Source organism: Cebus imitator, unplaced genomic scaffold, assembly GCF_001604975.1.
Source record: "Cebus imitator isolate Cc_AM_T3 unplaced genomic scaffold, Cebus_imitator-1.0 Scaffold24, whole genome shotgun sequence".
Taxonomy (NCBI): Eukaryota; Metazoa; Chordata; class Mammalia; order Primates; family Cebidae; genus Cebus; species Cebus imitator.
Window position 1 is genome coordinate 14,155,913 of NW_016107339.1, and position 27,003 is coordinate 14,182,915.

Genomic DNA, 27,003 nt, shown 5'->3' on the forward strand with positions numbered 1-27,003 from the left:
ATATATCCTAAATCAGTTTTAATTAATTTGACTTTATAGAGCTCTTGAAGAAAATTCTTTCAGATCTCTTACTACCAGTTTTTAGCTGGGAAAAACAGCTGATATTTCTGGCTTTTGAACTCTACCAAGGATAACCTCCCATCTGAAACCAATGAGTCTTAACCACAGATGAATATCTCCAAAGAGATGGCAAGCAGTTTTTACAAGATCTAGAATCACCCCAAAGGTAGCTCAGAAAAAGGAAAATTCAAGACAGGAAATCAGAAGCTGTCCAACAATAAACGGCAGAAAGTCCCACAAATACCAAGCCAGGAAGGACTCATTCCCTGAGCTGGGAAGTTATCCCAGGCCACCATGGTGAAAGGGCAGAGACTTAGGTACTGAGCTAAAGCATAGGGTGGTTGCCAGTGCTCTTCCCAGAAGCAATCTAGAGCAGTCATTTTCAAGCTTGCAAATGATTTTAACTGCTCAAGAGAATTTTTAAGGCTAGCCATGACACTATTATTTAATCTTTCTTCAATTGTTTTGGATAAGGGATGTCTAAAGTCCTTTTTCTTTCAATGGTTCTCTAAAATCCTTTTTCTTTCAATGGTGTGTGTGCTTAATTCCCATAGAGACTCAAATTAAAAGACTTTTTTAAATCCTAGGTGGTAATTTTCCAGGTTTTTGCCATATAAGTAAAAGGTATTCCTAGAAAGTGTATAAAGGAAGCATCCCCAAGTATTCCCTCTCAGGAATGGGTTTAAGATAGCAAAATACAACAAAAGTCCTGTAGAAATAGGACCGGTTTTTGTTGTTATTGTTGTTGTTGTTGTTCCAATAAATCCAACCAGCAGAGATGGGACCTCGGGACCTTTTAAGAAAAAATTCACCTAAGGGCTTGACACATTCGAGATGAAGAGTGTGCTAATGTGTCTCAAACTCCCTATCCTTTCAGACCAGCCACCTGACTTGAACCCAAAAATTCCCACCCTCCAGTTGGCAGAGATCAAGAGAGAGAGTGCCCCCACATGGTTGCAAAGTCAAGCTCTCAGCCACATAAAACAAGACAAGAGGGAAATCTATCCAGTTTTTGTTTCAGGGACCTGCAGCAAAGTTTGTAACCAACCAGTCTGCAGGGCTGGCTTGAAAAGCAGGCTTACAGGGATCCTAGGCCTGCATTCTAGCCTATGGTACCCTTCTCCATGATAGAATGACATAAAAAGGCAAAGACAAAGGAAGGTGGCAAAAAAAGGTGATTTCTGAGAAGGGGCCAAGCAACATGAATATTTATAGTTCAAAGTACCAAAAGTACACAAGATTCACTACAGCCTAAGACTAGTCACACAAATCTTCTTCCCTATTAATCAAAACTTTGAAGAGGAGATAAACAGTGATTTTTATTGTTCACTCAACTCATTTGCACAGAGAGAGAAAGGCCAGAGGCTAGCTGGTAAGAAATTAGGTTTTTACCAGCTTGTCAGGTTTCTGGCTTCCCTTTCTCTGCTGCTTCCAGAAGAGAAGAGTGGCTTTTGATGACCCTGCTTGCTTCACCATAGCTGTGGGGGCCAAGCCACATTACAAAAAAAAATCTCTTTTCATGGAACCACAGGCAAAAGCCTCCCAGTTTGCAAGAGGCAGCCCAACAGGCTGTGTGGGGGAACTAAATTAACATTTCCCGTTCCAGCCGGAGTTATATACACATGTCAAAACACCGACACTAGTCACTCTGCTCAGTGCCCAAGTATTGACCTGGCAAGACTCAAACTTGCCCCCATTGGCCTCTGTCTCAGTCTTCTCCAGAATATAAATTTCATGGTGGTAGGGCATATCAAGAAAGCCTGGCAGGCCAGGCACAATGGCTCACGCCTGTAATCCTAGCACTTTGGGAGGCCGAGGTGGGTGGATTACCTGAGGTCAAAAGTTTGAGACCAGCCTGGCCAACATGGTGAAACCCTGTTTCTACTAAAAATACAAAATTGGCCGAGAGTGGTGGCAGACACCTGTAATCCCAGCTACTCAGGAGGCTGAGGCAGGAGAATCACTTGAACCTGGGAGGCAGAGATTGCAGTGAGCCGAGATTGTACCACTGCACTCCAGACTGGGTGACAGAAAGACACTTTATCTCACAAAAAAAAAAAAAAAGAATTAGAATGAAGCTGCTTTCTCAGCTATGTCATGCAGTGTTCCTTCCAGTGCAATTTCCTGTCAAAATCTAACATTGTGCCAGATGGCAAAGAAGAAATGACCCACAAGGCAGGACAAAGATGGAGTGGATTTGGAACAAAGATGCAATAAAATAATATTGAGCACCATTCATACCTTTAGCTGCACAGTTTTCATATTACACATATTTAAACTTTTTGTTTTTTTGAGATGAATTCTTGCTCTGTCACCCAGGCAAGAGTGCAGTGGCATGATCTCAGCTCACTGCAACCTCTGCCTCCTGGGTTCAAGCAATTCTGCTGCCTCAGCCTCCCAAGTAGCTGGGATTACAGGCACCCACCATCACACCCAGCTAATTTTTTGTATTTTTAGTAGAAATGGGATTTTACCATGTTGGCCAGACTGGTCTGGAACTCCTGACCTCAGGTGATCTGCCTGCCTTGGCCTCCCAAGATGCTGGGATTACAGGCATGAGCCATGCACCCAGCCTAAACTTTTATACAACAATGAAACCATTATTTATTTTCACCAATCAAGACAAAGCCACCTTATAAGTGACAAAGTTCTCACACTATCCCCAAAATGAAGAGAGAGTCCTATTCATTATATAGCTCAGTATAGAGCTGTATTATTTACTCTTCAAATCCAGTCGCAGTTTCCTTGACTATATATACCCTTACCAAAAGGACTATATTATAACAGAACTTCCAACAATTTCTATATAAAATCATACATGTAAGAAGAAGAGAGAGAAAGAAAAGTGTTGATATATACAAATAAGCACATACACATGAGAAGCAAAGAGAAAATACGGGAAGCTATTACATCCTTGTTTCTGTAGCTGGTCACAAGGCTAGAACTGACATTTATACTTACTTACTTCAGTTCCACTCCATCCCTTCTTACCTTCAGTTCAGCCAGAACCACAGCTGGTCAGAGTTCCTTACCTGTTAGAGTGAACACTCCTTCATTCCTGATGGGTCTAGGTCCTCAATAACTGCCTCTTTTTGTTTGCTGTGGTTTCCATTAGCCCTTATCATTGGACTTGGAAGTGCTAATACATTGATTAACAGGAATCATGCTCATGTTCAAAGCTTTCTGCAATTCACCTTGTTCATGAAAAGCCTCTACTTCATTTATGTCTTACTCTTAATTCCCTGAGTTAACACAGCACAGTTTTATCACAGGTAGCAGAAACTTACTGAGACTTGGAAAGATTTGTTTCATTCATCCCAGAAGAAGAAATGTATAAAGTACAATATTAGGCTGGGCACAGTGGCCCACATGTGTAATCCCAGCACTCTGAGAAGCCAAGATGGGAGGATCACATGAGCTCAGGAGTTCAAGACCAGCCAGGGCAACGTAGTAAGACCTTCTCTCCACTAAAAAATAAAAATAAAAATAAATAACAAGGCATGGTAGCACATGCCTGTGTTCCCAGCTAGTTGGGAAGCTGAGGTGGGATGATTGTTTGAGCCCTGCATTCTGACCTAAGTGACAGAGACCTTGTCTCCAAAACAAAGAAAAAGCAAAAAACGTACAATATTAGATTTCGATTCCTCTCATCTTACAAGTCCGTAAGCCACCATTTCCCTGGATATTTTTGGATGACCAACTTTTCTGGTCAGACAGTCCGAACCCCACAAAATAGAGCTGGAGATTATTCTCAATCTCTGGATCCCCCTGAACAAACTCAAATTGGATAAACTCCTCTTTGTTCTGCAGAATAATTCAGCCCTCAGGCCCTTTCCATGTCCAAAAGTATAAAAATCTCATGACATTTTTTTTTGAGATGGTGTCTCGCTCTGTCACCAAGGCTGGCATGCAGTGAGGAGCATCATGTCTGGCTAATTTTATTTTTATTTTTAGTAGAGACAGGGTTTCACCATGTTGGCCCAGCTGGTTTCAAACTCCTGGCCTCAAGTGATCCACCCACCTTGGCCTCCCAAAGTGCTGAGATTACAGGCGTGAGCCACCACACCCAGCCCCATGAAATATTTTTTAATACCAAAACAAAAATGAGTTTTACAGTTAACTTCAGCCTACCCCAGATCAATTCGAACAATAGTCAACTTTCGTCTTCTGTTTCTGAACACAAGGCACGAGCTGACTGTTGTCATAACCACACAGCCCGGGAGTCTGCATCCAGAACAGGAGGACAAGGCTCCTAGGGCCATCCAAGACTTATGTCAGAGGCTACTGCCACAAGAAGTCTGCAGCTCCTGGAAGAGCCACAGCGAAGGTCGGGGCAGTGATAAGGCCTCTGGGGGCAAAGCCTCAGGGTTCCGGGGGAGAAATGGAGATTCGACCCCTGGGGGAGCACCATCAACACCTGAGCCTGGCTGAACCCTTCCCCTGGGGAGCTCACTGGCTCCTCCAAAGAAGAATTGTTAGGGGACACAGGGAGGCCCTTAAGCCCACTTACCACAGAGCAGATGGTCAAGGACACATCTCCTGACCTTAACATGAAGTATAGAAAGAGGGCTCCACAGAAGCAAGTCAGAGGTAAGGAGAAAATGTGAGACCCATCAATTACGTTATAGAGAAAACCATCCCCTTCGCTTAGTCCAGGAAAACTCCCACCTTGTAGGGAATCCGCCTAAGATATAGCAAAGTATTAGGTTCAGTGCAGGCACAGCATCCATTGTCCTATCACCCTGCAGCCCAGAACCCCTTCTCTGGGGACCCTTTGTACCGATCTGTCCTTTTCACACCTTCTCTACAGATCCCCGGAGTCCACTCGCTGCTGTCTCCGTGTTTGATCTCCACCTCCCAGTAACATCGCCCTGGTGTGATGCCCTCAAGGCCCAACATGCTATAGGTGCCATCTGAGCCCCTGCAGGTGTCCTTCCAGGTCACACTCTTTTTTTCATGAGAGATGGCAAGGTTGGGATGGGCAGAGCCTGGATCCAGGGTGACAGACCCTGCAGAGAGAGGTACCAATCACACAAGGCCTTCCTCTGCCCCATAACAATGAAGGTCACACTCTTTTTTTCATGAGAGATGGCAAGGTTGGGATAGGCAGAGCCTGGATCCAGAGTGACAGACCCTGCAGAGAGAGGTACCAATCACACAAGGCCCTCCCCTGCCCCATAACAATGAAGGTCACACTCTTTTTTTCATGAGAGATGGCAAGGTTGGGATGGGCAGAGCCTGGATCCAGAGTGACAGACCCTGCAGAGAGAGGTACCAATCACACAAGGCCCTCCCCTGCCCCATAACAATGGTGCAAAACACCCACTTCAAGCCACTTAGCTGCCTGGGGGAGGTCTAAGTCCCCTGAAATAAGCACTTTGTGACTCAAGCCCATGCTCTCCAAGCAGAAAAAGAAACCAAAAGGCTGATTTGGGGATATGTCACAGGCTTCTTGGGGACCAGCCCCAGCTTTATGACTGTCACCTCCACCACCCACCCCATCATTATTGATAGCCAGCATCTGCATCATTACAGAGAGCAAGGCAAAGGGGCAGCAGGAGGAGTACCCAGAAAGAACACATCACTCACGGACCTGGAACTGTTCTTTCTGCCAGTCTAAAAGAGAACCGCATATTTCATATGAGAAATTTGCAGAGACTGTACACATTACAGTCAGCACCTAATCTTTTGAAGCAGTGATGCAGAAGTTATAGGGAAAAATGTGTTTGAAAATATTCCACTGATGTATTTTTTTCTTTTTCATGCACACGTGTGCGCGCACACACCCACACACACGCACATCAATCACACTGCAGCCTTCTCATGATAGCTAAGCCATAAAGTTTAACACTCAGCTATTGAGAAGCTGGATACTGACCTAGACAGAAAATTCATTGCCCAGAGTTAACAGTAAAATTATGCTTTTCAAGTCCCTAGCCATACAACCATCCAGAAAAGTTGTTTGGGTTTTTTTTTAGAAAGAACTGGGGAGATTGACATTTCTTTCCTTTTTTTTTTTTTTTTTTTTTTTGAGATGGAATCTCACTCTGTTGCCCTGGAGTTCAGTGGTGTAATGTTGGCTCACTGCAACTTCTGCCTCCCTGGTTCAAGCCATTCTCCTGCTTCAGCCTCCTAAGTAGCTGCGATTACAGGCACACACCATCACGCCCAGCTAATTTTTATATTTTTAGTAAAGATGAGGTTCCACCATGCCACCATGTTGGTCAGCTGGTCTCTAAACTCCTGACCTAGCGATCCACATGCCTCATCCTCCCAGAGTGCTGGGATTACCGGTGTGAGCCACGAAATTGAACTTTCTAAGACCTTCCTTTACTTATGAAAAAGTGACTGAGGTGAACTTGTAGGCTGCCTCTAAGACATGGGCAGAGACAGAATTACATCTGGCTGAGCGGAACTTGGAGCATGACTGTAAACCATGCATGAAGAGAACACAGGATACAGAATAAGAGAAATCTTGCCTGATTAGAAAGCAATGGAGAGGTTTCTATGATGGGAGACAGAGAAGTTCAAAGCAGGAAACATATACATCCAGTGAGAGGTCACATGCCAGTGATATTTCTCCCTCTTTTCACAGACTGGTGGGAGCAAAAACATTCCTACAGATATGGGAGAACTAAAAAATATTAGACATAGTCATCTGCCGCCTCCAAGAATTGCTCAAAGGATAGAAATCTTCCAGAGGAAAATCCCCTTGCGATAGGCCTCCAAAAACGTCCAGGTCCTAGCCCCAGGATGTGTGAATATGTTACATACATGGCAAGGGGTCTTTATCAATGTGATAAAGATTAGGAAGCCTGAGACAGAGAGATTATCCTGGATTATGCAGGTGGGTTGAACCTGATCACATCAACCCTAGAAAGCAGACTTTTCTAGGCTGTGGTCAGAGAAATAGATGTATTCACAGAAGCAGGGCCACAGACATGCTGTGTTGCTGGTTTTGAAAAATGGACCCAAAAATCAAAGAAAGCAGATGGTCTCTAGAAGCTGGAAAAGACCAGGGGCTCCAGAAAGGAACTCAGCCTTGTCTACATCTTACTGGACTTCCGACCTACACAGCTGTAAGACAGTAAATCTGGTGGTTTAAGCCACTAAGTCTGTGGCAATTTCTTATGGCAGCAGATAGAAAACAAATCAACCCACATAGGTAGGTGTCATCTCTAACACGGAACAAGGCACTGGCAGAGAAAGGTGTCAGGAGAGAGGAGGAGGCTCCCATCATCTGCACATGGAAAGCTGAGGACCCAGAAAATCTCACATGTTCTGCTGGAAAGCGGAGAGGCAGAGAGGTCCCCCGAGAGCCGGTGGACAGGGAAGGCCTGGGGTCAGTGCAAGAAGCCATATCAGTTTTGCATCCAGAGACAAGTTACCCAGGCCAGGAGCTTCATCTTTGGGTCAAGGGAGGAAGAACTAACAATGTCCCCAAACAGCCAAACGGGACCTGCCCATTCTCAGCAGATAGGTCCTCAAGGACCTTAAGGACCAGATCGTACTAGCAGCCTCCCCAGGGTGAAGACCTAAAATGACTAAGGGGGGAGCACAGGGCCCCTCCTCCCCACCTGTTCTAAGCACATATAATCTCCTCCAACCTCTATACTCCCTTTTGGGAAGAAGAAAGGAAGATCACTGACCAAAGCAAAGCCCATGTATGTCACAAGACCCCAAAATGTCTTCAGTTGGAAAGCTTTTGCCTCCCACAGGGTGAAGCCTCAGGAACAAGACTAGAATAATTAAAGAAACATTTATCTTGCACATTTGGGTGTAATTTTGTGACTACTGTTGTACTGAACCGAGCATAGAAAGTCAACACCAAGACAAAAGTATGCCAAATTGCAGGGTCTTTATTGCTGGCGGCCATGGAGGACTCACGTCTCTCCAACCTGTGGCCCCGAAAGGAGGATGTCAAGAGCTTTTATACCCGTACAACCACCTCAGGAGTGAGGGTGAGGGGCAGGGGTGGGGGTGAGGGGCTTCAGACATTCCGAGGGCTAGTAGATTCTGTAAATCATCTCCTGGGCAGAGATGAGGGTGAGGGGCTCTGGACATTCCAGTGGATTCCTGGGCAAAGATGAGGGTGAGAGGCTCCGGACTTTTGACATTCTGATTGTTAATTAAGCAGTTCACAAAAGTCAAGACAAGCATGTGTTTACACATTGTCTGGGTAGGGTGGAAATTATAAGTCACAGGGGCCAAGATGGCGTGGGTTTGGACTGCTTGCCTGTTACATTTAGGTTACAGAAAGCTGAGGTATGCTTGAGGTATGCAGGTTTATGGGGCTTTTTACCAAGTCACACATGATCCAGATGGCCCTTTGAGAAAAGTGAACTTTAATTAATTTGTTTCTCACAAAGACATAAGTTGGTACTTAACTACAAATTTCTATATCATATCTCTAGAGAATATCAGAGAAGAAGAAGAAAGAGGAGAAGGAGGTAGAAGAAGAAAAAGAGAGGGAGGAGAAGAGAAAAGAGAACTGGGATTTAATTTAGAGACTCCAGTGTATGAAGTGTTATGCTACACACTCTAATGCATTCTTCACTTAATTTCCACAGCACATCTTTAGGTTACAAATTATTGTTCTAATTTTATGAATAAGGTGAGATCAGACATTTATCAACCTCACACTACGAATCTGTCAGGATGAAAATATTGACTCCAGTGTAATGGTAAAATAGTAAAATTAAATGTGTAAGTGTAATGGTAAATAGTAAAATTAAAATATATGCAACATAGACCAGGCGCAATGGCTCACACCTGTAATCCCAGCACATCGTGGGGCAAAGGCAGGCAGATTGCCTGTACTCAGGAATTTGAGACCAGATTGACCAATATGGCAAAGCCCCATCTCTATTAAAAATACAAAAAACCAGCTGGGCATGGTGGCGAGCACTTGTAGTCCCAGCTGCTCAGGAGGCTGAAGGAGGAGAATAGCTTGAACCCAGGAGGTGGAGGTTGCAGTGAGCTGAGATCACACCACTGTGCTCCAGCCTGGGCGACAGAGCAAGACTCTATCTCCAAAAAAATAAAAGCAATAATAATAATAAACATATGCAATATATACATTAAAACACATAGACTTTTATGCAGCAGGGAAGGGGAGATGGTAAAAGAAAACTGTTCTTCATTTTTTTTTATGAGAGAACCAAACTCCTTAGGCATGTTCCTCATGCATCTGATCCCCAGGCCTCCTTCATCCCATTGCTCGCTCCTCTCTGTCCCTCTGTCTCTATTCCTGACCATGAGCAGCAGCATCCAGAGCAGGGGAAGGTCATGTCTCACAGGCTCGGAGGCACAGATCCTAAAGCCACCCCGTGTTAAAGGGTCCTCTGGGTAACCCTTCATTGCATTAGGACCCCTCCTCCTATACCCCTGCTCTGACCGCAGCTGGAAGGGAGAGATGGTCTCATTATCAAAGCAAACTCAGTTAAATATATACTTCAAAATTACTTAAAATTAGATATGTCTTGGCTTTGCGCAGTGGCAGTATCATAGCCAATGAGGTTTATCCAAGGCGCGATTATTGCTAATTGAAAACTTTTCCCAATACCCAGCCATGACTACCTGAAATATGGTCAGCATTGGCAATTTTTGACAGTCTCTATGGAGACTGAATTTAAATAAAGAAATAAAGAAATAAATAAAAATTAGATATGCCTTTACTGAAATCTTTACTGAGGTGGTTACGTTTCATGCACCCTAATAACCTGCAAACCCTCTTCACACTTCCCTGCTCAAATTTTCAGCCACTCTTCCACCACTCCAGGCCATCCGGAATCTCTACAAAGTGAATGCTGGGAACTCCACTGTCCTGCAGTCTCCTCTCTTCCCCACCTAATCTTCTCCTTGATTTGCTCCCCCACCCTTTCTCAGGTAAACAGTGTTAACCCTCTAGGTTTCCCCTTTTACAGTCTTCACACATTACTCCTAAAAAACCCAACCAAGCACCAAGCCCACCAGGCAAAACAGAATTCTCTTAAAATGAGAGAAAATGATTGAGAATAATTTTCCTTTTTTAGAGGGAGTTTCACTCTGTCGCACAGGCTGGAGTGCTGTGGCTTGATCTCAGCTCACCACAGCCTCCACCTCCCAGGTTCAAGTGATTCTCCTGCCCCAGCCTCCTGAGTAGCTGGGATTACAGGTGCATGCCACCATGCCCAGCTAAGTTTTACATTTTGGGTAAAGACGGGAGTTTGCCATGTTGGCCAGGCTGGTCTTGAACTTCGAGTGATCTGCTCACCTCGGCCTCCCACAGTGCTGGGGTTACAGGTGTGAGCCACCATGCTCGGACAGTTGTGAATAAGTTGCATTTTTATTTCCATAATATAAACATCACACAGAATTCGCATGTAATTTCAGGTGGTTCGCTGACCCCATCCCAGGACCATAAACATTCTGGAGGTTCTAGACTCCAGATTCAGAACATTTGTTCTAAAGCAACTAATTTGTCAGCCACCAAGGAAGCTTAGAGGAAGAAGCCCAGCTTGGACGGCGAGTCAGAGCATGAGGAAGCAGAGAGAAAACCAGCACCCTAGAGGCAGAAGACCAGGAAAAACAAGAAAACCAAAACTGGATCAGAAAGTATAGGAACTCTGGGGTAAGAGGGGTACAGAACCAAGGACTCCCAAAGGAAAATCTGATCCCTAAAAATGCAAACTGATTTCTAAAATCTTAAGGCCATTCCTGATCCACACAGTCATGACCCTGCTCCTGATATCCCACAGCTGAACTCTCCCTCGTCACTACACCAGCGAGAAGTACCAGTGGAACAGGTGTTTTCAGAGGGTGCCGCTAACCCTAACAGTGACCTGTAGTAAAGGAAGGGCCGAGAACAGTGGCTGATCTGTGTTCCCAAGGAGGAGTCCCTGCAGCCTTCCAACAGAGGCTATGAGGGTGACAAAGAGAGCAGGGACACCAACCCCACTCTGGGGTGGGGATCACTGACAGAGATGAGGACAGGACAGAGACTGGGGGAGGTAAGACCAGAGGAAACATCAGTCAGTTACCCACCAGAGGAAACGTCAGTCACTTACCCACCAGGGGAAACGTCAGTCACTTACCCACATGCAGCTGGGCCTTCCTCCAGACTGAAAGGGAACATGCCCTGGTGAGACCTCACCCAGAGGGAGCCTGCGCAGCGTGATTCTACCGGCCCCGGCCTCCTCTCTGTTTGAATGGTGAGACTGTCCGTAGGGGAGAGACGCTGGGCAGCAGGCCGCTGTGGGGAATTCCCTGACGCAGGGCAGGAAGCCTGCATTACAGGCTGAGTCCCACCGCCGTCTGGCTACTGAATGACCTTTGGTTGACAAATGACTATCTGTGCCTCAGAAACCTCAGACTTCCTATTCTATCTTCATTCGGTTTTGCTTCTAAGAATTAAACTTATACTATATGTGAAAATATTTTAGGGAATAAAATTATAACTATTCCATAATTGTAAGAAAGCATTATTATGGCTTTTTCTAGCAAAGCTATATTTGGGAAATTACTGGAAAGGAAGAGTGATTTAAGGACATAGATGTAAGGTCAGTTCTGGGGTAAAAGTGGCCAACCTTTAACAGATGAAACGTTTCTAAAGATAAGCACCGCTATCTATCCTGAGGAGCCTCAGCTCACCCCTCGCACTCGCATGGACGGTCAGCAGTCCAGTCCTTTCCCCAGCACTTTTTGTTCAGCACCTTCAGGAACGGGAGATAAAAGACTCCCTGGATGGCGTTGTGGGGTCAGGAGGGGAGGTCGCACTCTTGAACTTATTTGTTTATATAGCTCATTTATTTATAAAGCTCAATTTATTGATATAGCTCATTTCATAAAACATCAGAGCATCTGTCTTATAGCTCCCAGGTGCAGACCAAGAGTTAGATGCATTGAAAGCTAAAAAATGGGGCCAGACGCAATGGTTCATGCCTGTAATCCCAGCACTTTGGGAGGCCGAGGCGGGCAGATCACAAGGCCAGGAGATCAAGACCATCGTGGCCAACATAGTGAAACCCGTCTCTACTAAAAATACAAAAAAAAAAAAAAAATTAGCCGGGTGTGGTGGTGCACGCCTGTAGTCCCAGCTACTCAGGAGGCTGAGGCAGGAGAGTCGCTTGAACTCAGGAGGCAGAGATTGCAGTGTGCTGAGATTGCACCACTGCACTACAGCCTGGGTGACAAGGCAAGACTGTCTCAAAATTTAAAAAATAAAAGAAAGCTAAAAAATGAAGAACATGGGAGACAGCTCAGGGTTGGACTAAGACTCATGATGCATAACAGATTCCAGGGGTCACCATCACACCTAGGTCCCAAGCACTGGGTGGGAAACAGCTCCCAGATGTGGGAAAGCCCATGGAGCAGGGTCTGCCCACCAGCTTCCATTTCTGTCCCCAGGGAAGGGGGTCCATGTGTCTGAACCTAGACAGAAACAAGGAGAGGGGACACCTGGGCATAGGTAGGACAAGAGACCAAGGGACATCTGGAGAGTCACTCACCAGCCAGGTGAGCTGCCTTCCTCCAGTCTGAAAGGCAACACACAGGAAACAGGTGAGCTAAGAACCAGAACATCTCCTACAAAGGGGACACAGAGAACCCACGAGTAAAAGCAGAACTTACCGAGATCTGCCTTGAGTTCATCTGAAAGACAGTGAAAAAAACATGAACTCCCATCCCTAAGAAAAGGAAAGACTGTGCCTAGAAAACTTATGAAAAAGTACTTTTCTGTGTCTAAGAGGAAGTTCTAACCCCGGACCTAGCAGAGCCTCCATGGCCCCAACGGTCTTGTCTGGATCCTCTCAGACACCTGCTCTGGGCCCCAGGCCCTGGGTCTCCCCAGCCAGCTGGCCCCACAGACTCTCAGCCCCAGCTGCTGTACTTGCCAGCCTCGGCCCAGCCTTACCACTGGGCTTCAGAGCCTCCTCCTTTGTCGCTCCTCCTCCTTACCTGGCGCAGATTCTCCTGTTCCGGCTGCTCCTGCAACTTTGTGGAATGTTCTCTCATGATAAAATAGCCAGCCCCAAAGAGGAGCCCCAGTACGATCAGACTCACAGCGAAAGCTGACTTCCACGGAGAGAGCTGAGGGAAGCATAGTTTGTGGCCCAGGCAGAGACCCAGTCAGGGGCAGGGGTACACCCAGGACAGCCAGCCCAGCACACCCGGGGATACCAGCCCCTCCTTCCAGCCCTGCTGGGAGAGAGGAGCAGTGCTGACCTGGGATGAAAATGACCATTGCCTTCTCCCAGCCCAGGATAGGGTTGAGGATGGAGCAGGTCACATTCCTCACGGAGCTGTGTCTCACCACCAGAGCGGCCCCCACACTGAACAGCCCTTCAGCGTCTTGGACATGGGCCTCAGAGAACGCCAGGAACGTCTCTCTGCTGCTGTCTCTCCACTGATGTTCCTCCACTGCACCTGGGGCTTCAGGAACCACCCCAAGGCCGTATGCACCACATGGATCCCATTCTCTTCTGGCCCTTCAGTGCGCACTTGAGGGCAGAGCCCACCCCTGCAGGACGGAAGGTGTGCAGCCCAGGAAGGCCCTCTTGGGCCCTGGGACTCCAGCAGTGCCTACATGTTGTCCAACTCCTGGGAGAGCCATCCACATTGCTTTCTGAGGCTCTTATGGGAAGCCCAGCCCCTGGAGGGGGAAGGTAGTAGCCCTGCCAGGGGAACAGAAGAAAGAAGCACAGGGGGCCGGGCGCGGTGGCTCACGCCTGTAATCCCAGCACTTTGGGAAGCCGAGGCGAGTGGATCACAAGGTTAGGAGTTTGAGACCAGCCTGGCCAACATGGTGCAACCCCATCTCTACTAAAAACAAAAAAAAACTGGATGTGGTATTGCAGGCTTGGAATCCCAGCTACTCTGGAGGCTGAGGCAAGATAATCACTTGAACCCAGGAGGCAGAGGTTGTGGTGAGCCAAAATCACACCATTGCACTCTAGCCTGGGTGACAGAGTAAGACTCTGTCTCAAAAAAAAAAAAAAAAAAAAAAAAAAAAGCAGCACAGGGACATATAGAGGGGCACAAAGGCCAGGGGCGCTTCTCCCCAACCACTAAGGCAAAAAGTCTAAGGCCCAGAAGAAACAGGAGGAATTTGATCCCAGCGTCCCATCTAGCACCCCCAGTCTTCTCGCCTCACACGCCCTCCTGGGCATCTTTTCTTGTGCCCTCTGCTTGTCTTAGTAAATCACTTCCAAAATTATACTGATTGACAACTGTGCCTCCTGAACTTCCCTTCCTTACAACCACACCTCTACGGGCTATCTCTCTACCCCGATTTCTCACATACACTTCAAACCCAAAATTCCACACCTGAATTCATCATTGTCCCAGCTGTGGTAAACTGATTATCATAATGTCCCCAGTTCATCACTGTTCTTTATGTCTAGCTCACCCTCTGTGACATATGTTTTCATGACTTCACACTCTGCCTCCAGGCTCCGTCGTGCGACTTGATTTGGCAGATGAGAGATGAGCAAATGTGACTAAGCAGAGGTTAGAAAGGCGCATGCAGCACTGGTTTTGCCATCTGCAAGCCCATGGAAGGCTGTTCCTGGGCGACCCACTGGAGCACGAGGCTCAAGAAGCCTCACTGGTCACCCCAGCCTTTCCAGCTGAAGCTGTCCTCGGTCAGCCAACAGCCAGTTGACCCCCAGAATGTGAATAAACCCAGCCACAGTCCACGTGGTCCACAAAGATGTATAAGTGGGCCGGGCACTGTGGCTCACGCCTATAATCCCAGCACTTTGGGAGGCCGAAGCGGGAGGATCACCTGAGGTCAGGAGTTCAAGACCAGCCTGGTGATTATGGTAAAATCTTGCATCTACTGAAAATACAAAAATTAGCCAAGTGAGGTGGCACACACCTGTAATCCCAGTTACCTGGGAGGCTGAGGCACAAGAATCACTTGAACCTGGGAAGTGAAGATGCAGTGAGGTTGAGATTGTGCCACTGTGCTCCAGCCTAGGCGACAGAGCAAGACTCGGTCTCAATAAATAAAAAAGAAAAAGAAGAAATTAGCCAAATCTAGTCCAGATTAGTTGAACTCCCTTAATGCCCAAATTAAATAAATATTTATTGCCATATGCCATTGAGATTTTATGATTGTTCATTACACAGCATCATTGCAACAGGTAACTGCACAGTTAGCCACCCTCCTACACTAAACAACCCCTGGAAGTCTCTGCGATCCTCTCTTGCCCCTCCAAACTCTCTGTCCCCAGATCTATTTACTTGGTTAAGTTTGGTTTGCAGCCTCTCTGATATCTGACCCTCCTCTCCCACCCGACTGCCCCTCACCGCTGCCTGAGGTCAGTCATCCTCTCCGCCTCAGCACTGCACCCCATGCCTCCAGCCTCACTTGCCTTCCATGCATCCTTCTGACAGCTGCCAAAGTGAGTGTTCCCAGCACTGCTGTTTACAAGCTCCTCAGCCCTGCATCCAAACTCCATTGCACAGCACACAAAGCCACGGCCGATCCAGAGACCGCCTTCCTCTCCAACCCTGCTCTCTACCTCTCTGCCTCCACCAACTCCACCACCTGCGCCCTTGAGGGCCCACACTCTCCACCCCAAGGACTATTTGGTTAACTGCCAGCAGCCCCAGTCATCAGGCAGTGTGTGCTGCTGCCTTTTCACGTTCCAGTCCATCCAGCTCAGGGGCTCTCAGAGCCTCATCTGGTGAGCTCATGTGCCAGCTCAGCCACCCACTCCTAATGACTGTTCCTGATGGCCGGGTGCAGGGTTGATCAATCTCTCCTCTTTGCACCTTGTGCCTGGAACACTCTTTATTCCAGTATTGTCACCTCCTGCCACCCTTCCCTCGACTCTTCCCACCAACCCAACAACCTGCCAGGGCGCCCCGCACACACCAGCCATGCTCTTACCACGAGGGTTTCACACTGGGTGCTCTCTCTACCTGGAACTCTCATTTCTCACATATCCACGCAGCTACTTCCTTTGAGCCTTTGCTCGGAGCATCCGTAAGGCCCGCGTGAGCCCCTGTGTAACGCTGCAGCCTGCCCTCGCCCCTCTGACCCCACATCCTGATCTCCCGCCATTGCTTTCCCTGGCTTCTTATCCCAAGCACGTATCACCTTCTAACAGCATCTACAACCACAAATGTAATCATACATGTATTCATACAAAATTGTCCTTATAAAGTCAGGGCATCTTCAGGACACTTCCAGTTAATGAGGCACCCCTGTCAATCCTTCTGGTTAACTGATTTTTGTTTGTTTAGCAGTGAATTTTAATGAATAAAACCTCTAGGATTAAAATTCTTTTTTTTTTTCCCTTTCTTGAGACAGTCTTACTGTGTTGCTCAGGCTGGAATGATACAAATGTATTTATTGTGATGTTTCTATCGGTGCCTAAAACATAAACTCCACATTGTTTGCTTCACTGATGTGTCCTGGGAGAGCAGAACAAGGCCTGGCACATATTAGGGACTCTATATAATAGTATGAAATAAATAACTAAATAAATGGCATTTGTATGGAATAAATAAATGAATAAGTAAATGGCATAATTGTCCTTATCTATAGCATGAAGGGCCGAATTAGAGGTCCCTGAAGTTCCTTCCAGTTCTAATACAACGGGACTCTAGAATACAGATCCAGTCACCAACCTGCCACCTTCAGTTCCAAAGTCGCCTCTTCATAGAAGCCTCCCCTTCTGAAGAGGCAGGTGTGCCACCCGTTGTCATAAACCTGGGCGTGTGGGAGTGTAGGCAGCCTCCCCCAGCTGAGGAGGTCTCAGCAGCGAGGTCCGCCTGCACACTGGCCTCTGCTCCTCATCTGCCCCCGTTGGTTCCGATAGATGAACACCACTTCTGAGAACTTGCTGCAGAACCACCTCAGCTCCATGCTCTCTGCACTCATGGCTGGGGACACGCAAGTCCTCGTGGGAGGAATTTGAGAACCAAGCTACGGGAAAAGGCCTAGAGGTCTCCAACCTTGGCCTCCGTCCCTGTTAGAATCAAAGGAGAGAGGCGTGGGGCACTGGAGGCAGAAGAGGCTCTGCCCGTCCCTCCCTGAGAGGCAGATTCTCAGTCCCCAGGATGCCAGACACTCTTTTCTCTCCTGTCACTGAGTCTCCTCTCCACAGGCAGAGCCGTGGGCTTAACCCTGAGGCCAGCGCCTCTGATCTCTAACGACCGCCATCAAATCCTGGCTGCCATTCACTGGGTGGCATCTTACTTTGAACATTACACATTTATTTCCCTGAAGGTTTTAGCATAATACCGTGAGGTGGTCCTTACTGTCGTCACTTCACAGCTGAGAGACAAAGAGAGGCTCAATGCTCTGAGAAAACCTCCCCAGGTCACAGGTCGTGTGGTCAAACCCTAACGGGGCCAGGTCTGCAGCAAAGCTCAGTCGAGCTCTATACAGGGGGCCACCAGATTAGGGGCACCAGCACTAGGGGTCCTCCAGGGATCTAGGGAGACAGGAGAGAAGGCAGAGAACATGTTAGAGCTATTATAGAATCTTTAATCTCATCCCTTTTAATGTGATTTGCGTTTGTTCTTTTAACCTTCATAAAGTTTACACGTCTGTTAGTTGCATGTTCTAAGCACATTACTGAACGGAGTGTGTGATCGAAACAGTTTGGAGAACCTTGCTCCAGATCTCTGCTCCAGAAATCGTCCCTAAAGCAGCGGGTCCAGAGAAGAAAGCAAGACCAAGAAGCAGCAACTGCCTGGGACGCATCCAGACAGAAGGCGCTCGGTGGGCAGGGGGAGCAACTTGTGGGCCAGGAAAGGCCGCCCAGCTGGTCTCACCAGATTTTCCTCAGCCTCTGCTGCCCTCTTCTGGCCATAACGTGGCAGACAGAGCAGTTCCGGCAGGAAGACACCGAGCAAGGGGTAGGGAGGATGCAGAAAATAATCTTAGAACCATGGGAGGGAGCAAAGGAAACCAGACACAAACCCCAAGCTATAGCATTTCAAACATGTGAAGCTGAAGAATAGCAAAACGAGGCATTCACTCACGGCATGGTGACTCACGCCTGCAATCCTAATACTTTGGAAGGCCAATATGGGCAGATCACCTGAGTTCTCAAGTTCAAGACCAGCCTGATCAACATGGAGAAACCCCCGTCTCTGCTAAAAATACAAAATTGGCTTGGCATGGTGGTGCATGCCTGTAATCCCAGCTACTCAGGAGACTGAGGCAGGAGAATAACTTGAACCCAGGAGGCAGAAGTTGCAGTGAGCCAAGATCACACCATTGCACTCCAACCTGAGCAACAAGAGCGAAACTCTGTCTCAAAAAAAAATAAAATAAAATACAAAAACTAGCTGGAAATCACTTGAATCCAGGGGGCGGAGGTTGCAGTGAGTAGAGATCCTGCCACTGCACTCCACTCTGGGCAACAGAGCGAGACTCCCTCTCAAATAAATAAATAAAAAGCAAACAAGAAAAACAAGTCCATGGTGACAGAAGTCCAAGAGCAGTTCCTGGCAGGCTGACTGCGTAGTGAGGACAGGAAAGGACACAGGGTGGTCGGGGGAGCGGGGAGGTGCCTCTTTCATCTTTTGATCTAGGGGTGGTTACTTGGGTGCATGCATTGGTGAAAATTCGTTTCTCAGGACACTGAAAATTGGTGCCTTTTATTCTATGTAAGCTATAGCTCAATTTGAACCAAAAAAAAAGTTTTCAAACTCAAAAGGTTGATGGGGCTGGAAGCTGGAGGTCACTGTGGTGGGAGCACACACTCAGGAGTGGGACCACCTGGTGGGAATCCTGCTTCCCACTCAGTAGTCAGGGACGTGGCACAGTCCCCCCTGCTCCGGGCCTCTGCTCCCACCTGTAAATACAGGTGTTCTGCCTGCCAACCTCAAACAGCTTTTGAGCGGATTACATTACTTAATCCACTTATAATTATTCACTTATTACACACTTCACTTTTAATTAGATTTTGTTCATATTGATTTGTCGAGAAAACTGAGTTCCCTCAGAGGGAAGTGGGAGGACAATGTGAGTGTCTCTACCCAAACACACTCATCTGTCCCCCATTGCCCCCAGTCTCACCGCTCCCTGAGAACAGAGCGGGGACACTCCCCCCACACACACACAACGCATCCACTGCATTTCTGTCTTGGCAAAAGGCCCAAGCCATTTCCCCCAAGCCAAAAGCTTTTCTCCTCCAAGCCCCCCTCCCTTTCACCCCCACAGTGCCTCTAGAGATTATAGGACACAACCCTTACGTGCCCTTGTTTAGTGAGCATTGACAGCCAGCTGCATGCAACTAAGGGAAACAACAGAAAAATCTCCTGCCCTGAGCAGCCTCACAGTCTGACCGGCTGACAGGACAGACTGGCTCCGCACACTGAAGTGGAGAAATCACAAAGGCCATGGACAGGAAACACAGGACCCAAAACCATGGAGGTAAGAGGGGAAGGAGAGGAGGAGCCTCCTGTCCTGAGCAGAGGAGCTAGAGACAGGCCCTCAGCTTCCTGGCTTTGACCCTGGGGAAACTGAATTCCCTGGAGCAAAGCTGGGGGTGCCTGACCTCTCTGAAATGATGTCTTCTCCACTGAGATGGCACCTTCCTTGCTGAGGAGACACTAACTCAGAGGGAGTTGAAAGCAGAGGTTCGAAGGTGCAAGGGGGAGCTACAGGCTGAATGCCAGGAGGTGGGAGATGAAAAGGAAGCTGAGGACGCTGCCCTGAGGTCTCTGCTGAGAAACAGCACAGTCCTGAGTGAGGAGAGCATGTTCCCCACCCCACGGGAGATTCAGCCCTTGCCTAGCTAGCACTCCTCAGGGCTGGTGTGAGGAGAAAGGAATGAAAGGTGGAGGGTCCCAGCGGGAAGCTGAAGGCCACTGAGAAGGTTTGACAACAGAGCTGTAATTAAGAGGCTGAGTACTGAGTGAGGGCAAGTGGAGGGGTTTGCAAGGGATTCTGAGGCAACAGGGACCATTGTTCCCCCTCCCCACTGGACACAAAGGGGCAAGAGGAGGAGGAGCCAGGATGAGGCTGCAGTCCTAGAAGGAATGCAAGAGAAACACCCCATCCCCTCTCCTCCCACTCCTGTTCTCCCTCTGGTGCCTCCCATTGGCCAAACCCACTGAGAAGCTGCCAGCAAGGCCCCCCCCACCCCCGACCTCCCGTGTGATCTGTCCATAGAGGAGGGTCTCCCAGGTCACAAAGCAAGGAAAGAAAGGATGGAAAATGGATGGGGTGAGGGCACAGACAGAGCAGCCAATGCAAAAAAGGAAGAGGTCGGAGCCTGGAGCAGGGGTGGGGAGGCTAATAAAACTGCCTTTGCAAAAATTATAAAAGTGAGAAAATTATTATGACAGCAAAAGAGATCTGACCACACCAAATCCATCTTGCTTTAACCTCAGCAGTTGCAAGATTTGCAAGCTCCCTAATTACTAGAACCTAAGATTGGCCTTTTAAAATGTCTTCTCAAGCTTTTGCATTTCTGACAACAGAACGGCCCAACTTGGACCAGTGACTCCTCTGTGGCCCCACCCAGAAGCTGACTCTGTGCAAGAGGACCATTTTCCACATCCCTCATTGCATCCCCAACCAGTCAGCAGTACCCATTCCCTAGCCCCCTGCCCACCAAACTATCTTTTTAAAAAGCCCTAGCCTCTGAATTGTCAAGGAAGCTGATTTGAGTAGGAATAAAAACCAGTCTCCCAGTTACCTGACTTTGCATGTATTTAACTCTTTTTCTATTGCAATTCCCCTGTCTTCATAAATTGGCTCTTTCTGGGCAGTGGGCAAGAAGAACTCACTGGGCAGTTGTACTCATATGAAAATTCTCGGCGCAAGCCTGTGTCCCCGCGGCAAGCAGCAGTGGTGTCATGGGCTGAACGCGGAGGGGGCGGAGGGAGCCCGAGCAGTGGCAGCTACAGCAAAATGGCGGAGACCATGGCTGACACCCGGCAGCTGATCACCAAGCTACAGAACCTGAATGACGCCTACGGACCCCCCAGCGACTTCTTCGAAATCAATGTGAGCGATCCTCAGACGGTGGGCGTCGGCCGGGGCCGCTTCACCACCTACGAAATCAGGGTCAAGACAATCTTCCTATTTTCAAGCTGAAAGAATCTACTGTTAGGAGAAGATACAGTGACTTTGAATGGCTGCAAAGTGAATTAGAAAGAGAGAGCAAAGCTGCAGTTCCCCCACTCCCTGTGAAAGCGTTTTTGCGTCAGCTTCCTTTTAGAGGCGATGATGGAATATTTGATGACAATTTTATTGAGGAAAGAAAACAAGGGCTGGAGCAGTTTATAAACAAGTTTGCTGGTCATCCTCTGGCACAGAATGAACGTTGTCTTCACATGTTTTTACAAGATGAAATAATAGATAAAAGCTATACTCCATCTAAAATAAGACATGCCTGAAATTTGGCAAGAAGGGGCAAAAATGTGACTATTAATGATTGATATGCACCAGTGAAGAAGTTCTAACTTTTAGCAACCTGGTATAACATGCCTTTAGTATACTAACACTCATGCTCGATTTTGTTTTGGCAGTTGACAAGAAGTTAATTTGCTTTAGTGAAAATCCCTCATTCCAGCCTTTCTACATGAATAGCTCTTTCTTGCTGTTTTAATGTGGTGCACACTGTAGCCTCACAAACCTGTTATTCCAATGTAATCTGCAGTGTCCTAACTAAAGTTGCTGGCTTGGTCTTATTTGCACAGGTTTTGTGTCTTCTTTGCTTCTTGCATTTGATTAACTAGAATATTTCTCTTTCCCCCTTTTAATGTGTCTATGTCACTTGACCTAATTTATGTGTAGGAGCACTACACCATTGGTTTCCAATACTGCCCACAAAAGATACATACTTGTGCACAGAAAGTATCTTCCTTCAGGCTTGTAATACCCTTCACATGGAAGATTAATGAGATAAATATTTATATTCTGTATAAAAACAAAATCAAATTTATATACTAAAATCTTTTGTCTAAAAATTTAAGTTGTTTTCAAATAAAAATTAAAATGCATTTCTGATATGCAAAAAAAGAAAAAGAAAATTCTCAGCCTAATCTCTCTCTACCACAGACACCTCCCCAGGTTAGTCAATTATCATTACTGCCAAGTGACAACCTCCACCCACAAAGATGAGGACACCAATGACCATCCCAGGCACAAGACCAGTGAATGGGGAAGCAGGGCACATGGAGGTGGGAAAGGTAGATGGGCAGTCCCAGGCAGTTCAGAAGGGGACAGTATGAAAGAAAAGCCCTGGGCTTTGTCTCCAGAGCAGAGCCCTTGATATCTCCAGGTCCAAAGCCAAAGGGTGCCGACCCTGTGGGGCCAGCACAGCCTCTTCCTCCTGTTCTGCCAAATGAGCTTCCAGGGAGGTAGGGAAATTTCCTGGCTGGGAGAGTGGGGGCCTCTCAGCAGGTAGTAAGACAGCGCTGAGGTATGAGTTCTATGCATGAACACCCTGTATGGGAGAAAATATAATTTCTTTTCTTTCCCAAATGGGTTCTTAGTTGAAACAGTCTCATAAAAACAAAAGTCAGTGGGGGTTTCGCCAAGATGGCCGGGAGAAGACAACACTGGAATGCAGCTCCCAGTGAATGAGACACAGAGGGCTAGAGGACTTCACGATTCCAAACAAGGTGCCAGGTTCATTTCTGTGGGACTGATAGGGCACTGAAACAAAAAAGAAAAGAGAGAAGAATCGAGTAGATGCAATAAATAATGATAAAGGGGAGATCACCACCAATTCCTCAGAAACACAAACTACCATCAGAGATTACTACAAACAACTCTATGCACATAAACCAGTAAATCTGGAAGAAATGGATAAATTCCTGGATGCTTGCACACTTCCAAGACTAAGCCAAGAAGAAGTTGGAACCCCGAATAGACCAATAACAAATTCTGAAGTTGAGGCAGAAATGAATAGACTACCAACCAAAAAAAGTCCAGGTCCAGACGGGTTCACAGCTGAATTCTACCAGACATACAAAGAGAAGCTGGTACCATTCCTGTTGAAACTATTCCAAACAATACAAAAAGAGAGAATCCTCCCTAACTCTTTCTATGAGGCCAACATCATCCTGAAACCCAAATCTGGCAGAGACACAACTAAAAAAGAAAACTACAGTCCAATATCCATGATGAACATGATGCAAAAATCTTCAATAAAATGCTGGCAAACTGAATCCAACAGAACATCAAAAAGCTTATCCACCACAATGAAGTAGGCTTCCTCCCAGGGATGCAAGGCTAGTTTAACATATTCAAATCTATAAACGTAGTTCACCACATAAACAGAACCAAAGACAAAAACCACATGATTATCTCCATAGATGCAGAGAAGGCCTTTGACAAATTCAACAGCCCTTTATGCTAAAAACTCTCAATAAACTAGGTATTGATGCAATGTATCTCAAAATAATAAAAGCTACTTAAGACAAATCCACAACCAATATCATACTGAATGGCAAAAACTGGAAGCATTCCCTTTGAAATCTGGAACTAGACAAGGATGCCCTCTCTTACCACTCCTATTCAATATAGCATTGGAAGTTCTAGCCAGAGCAATTAGGAAAGAAAAAGAAATAAAGGGCATTTGATCAGGAAAAGAAGGAGTCAATTTGTCCCTATTTGTGGACAACATGATTGTATATTTAGAAGACCCCATCGTTTCAGCCCAAAACCTCCTTAAGCTGATAAGGAACTTCAGCAAAATCTCAGGATACAAAATCAATGTGCAGAAATCACAAGCATTCCTATACACCAATAACAAACAAACAGAGAGCCAAATCATGAGCTAATTCCCATTTACAATTGCTACAAAGAGAATAAAATACCTAGGAATACAACTAACAAAGGAGGTAAAAGATCTCTTCAAGGAGAACTACAAACCACTGATCAAGGAAATAAGAGAGGACACAAACAAATGGAAAAACATTCCATGCTCCTGGTTAGGAAGAATCAGTATTGTGAAAATGGCCGTACTTCCCAAAGTAATTTATAGATTCAATGCTATCCCCAACAAGCTATCATTGACCTTCTTCACATAACAGGAAGAAAACACATTAAACTTCACATGGAACCAAAAGAGAGCCCGCATAGCCAAGTCAATTCTAAGCAAAAAGAACAAAGTGGGAGGCATCACACTACCGGACTTCAAACTATACTACAAGGCTACAGTAATAAAACAGCATGATACTGGTACCAAAACAGAGATATAGACCAATGGAACAGAACAGAGGCCTCAGAAGCAATGCCACATATCTACAACCATCTGATCTTTGACAAACTGGTCAAAAACAAGCAATGGAGAAAGGATTCCCTGTTTAATAAATGGTGTTGGGAAAACTGGCTAGCCATATGCAGGAAGCTGAAACTGACCTCTTCCTTACACCTTACACAAAAATTAACTCCAGGCGGATTAAAGATTTAAATATAAGAACTAACACCATAAAAACCCTAGAAGAAAACTGAGGCAAAACCATTTAGTACATAGGCACAGGCAAGGACTTCATGACTAAAACACCAAAAGCAATGATAACAAAGCCAAAATAGGCAAATGGGACCTAATTAAGAGCTTCTGCACAGCAAAAGAAACAATCATTAGAGTAAACCAGCAACCAACAGAATGGGAAAAAATTTTGCAATCTACCCATCAGACAAAGGGCTAATATCTACAAAGAACTAAAGCAGATTTACAAGAAAAAAACGAACAAGCCCATTCAAAAGTGGGCAAAGGATATGAAGAGACATTTTTCAAAAGAAGACAAGTATGCAGCCAACAAACATATGAAAAAACTGCTCATCATCACTGATTATTAGAGAAATGCAAATCAAAACCACATTGAGATACCATCTCACGCCAGTTAGAATGGTGATCATTAAAAATTCTGGAGACAACAGATGCTGGAGAGGATGTGGATAAAAAGGAACACTTTTGCACTGTTGGTGGGAGTGTAAATTACTTCAACCATTATGGAAGACAGTGTGGCGATTCCTCAAGGATCTAAAAATAGGAATTCCATTTGACACAGCAATCCCATTATTGGGTATATACCCAAAGGATTATAAATCATTCTATTATGAAGACACATGCACATGTATGTTCACTGTGGCATTGTTTACGCTAGCAAAGCCCTGGAACCAACCCAAATGCCCATTGATGATAGACTGGACAAAAAAAATGTGGCACATATACACCATGGAATACTATGCAGCCATATAAAACAATGAGTTCAGAGGGATCCAAGATGGCCGATTATGAGCAGCTCAGGATTGCAGCTCCCAGCGAAAGTGTGGAGGGTGAGTGGACGTCGCATTTCCAGATGGATTTTTATTGCCCACAGACCAGGAGATTCTCAGGCAGAGGAGCCCCACGGGTCACCAGTGCAGCTGGTTTGGCCCCACGGCGGTTTTGGCCGGCACGGCTATTTTGCTGGCACTCCGGCGCAGCGGTTCTGCGTACAAAATACATGGGCCTGGGTGCCATTTTAGCTGGCGATTGGAGCTCTTGGGAGACAGAGTCACCCATTCATCTGATTAAAAAGGGGACTGAAACAGGGAGCCAGGCCAGGAAATTCCCAGGCAAAAAAGTGCCACGAATCTCAGCACAGCTGTTTCAGCTGGCACAGTGGGTCGCCACATGGGAAATCACACAGATCCCGGCACCTTTTCAACAGGCGACTGGAACACCTCGGAGACAGAATCAACCGTTCAACTAAAAAAAAAAAAAGGGGGGGGTCTCTGAGGCAGGGAGCCAGGTGATCAGACTCACCTGGTCCCACCCCCACAAAAAAACAGCTATCAGAAACACTCTGGATTGAGAGTTTCACAGCAAGCACAGCTGAACCCCGGATGGTCCAGCTCTGTGGGGGAGGGTGTCCGCCATTACCGAGGCAGTCCACCACTATGGATGTAATATGCCATTGCTGAGGCAGTCCGCCATTACAGAGAGAGTCTGCAATTATAGAGGTGGGCTGCCATTGCTGAGGCAGCTCTAACTACACCCATATGAACAGGACTGCAGGGAAGCTCACACAGCAGCTGGGCAGAGCCCACAGCAGCTCAGCAAAGGCTCTGCAGGTAGACAGTGACTAGGCTGCCTCCTCACTGGGCAGGGCAGCCCTGAAAAAAGCCAGCAGCACAACAGAATCTCATAAATAAAGCCCTAACTCCCTGAGACACAGCACCAGGGACAAAACAAATGAGGTTTAGGAGTTCAGCTGCAGCAGACTTAAACGTACCTGCCCAGCAACTCTGAATGAACAATGGAGTTCACAACTCAGCACTTGAGCTCCTATAAAGAACAGACTGTCTCCTCAAGCAGCTCCTTGACTCCCACATATCCAAAGAGTCACCTCATAAAGGAGAGCTCAGACTGACATCTGGCAGGTATCCTTCTGGGACAAAGATAGCAGAAGAAGAAACTGGCCCTTACTGTTCTGCAGCCACTGCAGGTGATCCCCAGGCAAGCAGGGCCTGTAGTGGACCTCAGCAGTCCTACAGCAGAGGGGCCAGACTGTTAGTTAGAAGGAAAACTAAGAAACAGAAAGAAATAACTTCATCATCAACAAACTGGACGTCTATTCAGAGACCCAATCTGAAAGTCAACAACTACAAAGACAACAGGTAAAGCCACAAACATGGGAAGAAACCAGTGCAAAAAGGATGAAAACACCCGAAACCAAAACGCCTCTCCTCCTACAAGGCATCACAACTCCTCACCAGCAAGGGAACAAGGCTGGATGGAGAATGAGTGTGTTGAATTGACAGAATCAGGCTTCAAAATGTGGGTAATAAGAAACTTCTGTGAGCTAAAAGAACATGTTCTAACACAATGCAAAGAAACTAAGAAACTTGAAAAAAGATTTGACGAAATGCTAACGAGAATAAACAACTTAGAGGGGAATTTAAGTGAATTGATGGAGCTGAAAAACACAACACAAGAACTTTGCAAAGCATACACAAGTTTCAACAGCCGAACTGACGAAGCAGAA

General features: G+C 46.6%; 1 long non-coding RNA gene, 1 other non-coding gene and 1 pseudogene across 4 annotated transcripts in view; 2 read left to right on the plus strand and 1 right to left on the minus strand.

Moving 5' to 3' along the window:
* LOC108300099 overlaps positions 1 to 27,003 on the minus strand; it is a 119,793-nt gene that overhangs the window by 36,661 nt on the left and 56,129 nt on the right. Inside the window, exons 1-2 of one of the 2 annotated variants that reach the window (XR_005199068.1) lie at positions 16,681 to 16,930; positions 4,571 to 4,744 (exon numbers count right to left, since the gene is read on the minus strand). This is a non-coding gene — a long non-coding RNA (uncharacterized LOC108300099). Of the gene's footprint in view, positions 1 to 4,570; positions 4,745 to 16,680; positions 16,931 to 27,003 lie in introns of those variants that run through there. The other variant, XR_001823251.2, reaches the window with a different exon arrangement.
* On the plus strand, positions 9,545 to 9,685 carry LOC119470200. The gene has a single exon (XR_005199091.1). It is a non-coding gene; the product is annotated as a U4 spliceosomal RNA (small nuclear RNA).
* LOC108300103 lies at positions 20,927 to 22,039 on the plus strand (annotated as a pseudogene). Its single transcript, XR_001823254.2, has one exon. The product of XR_001823254.2 is annotated as a sorting nexin-3-like (transcript).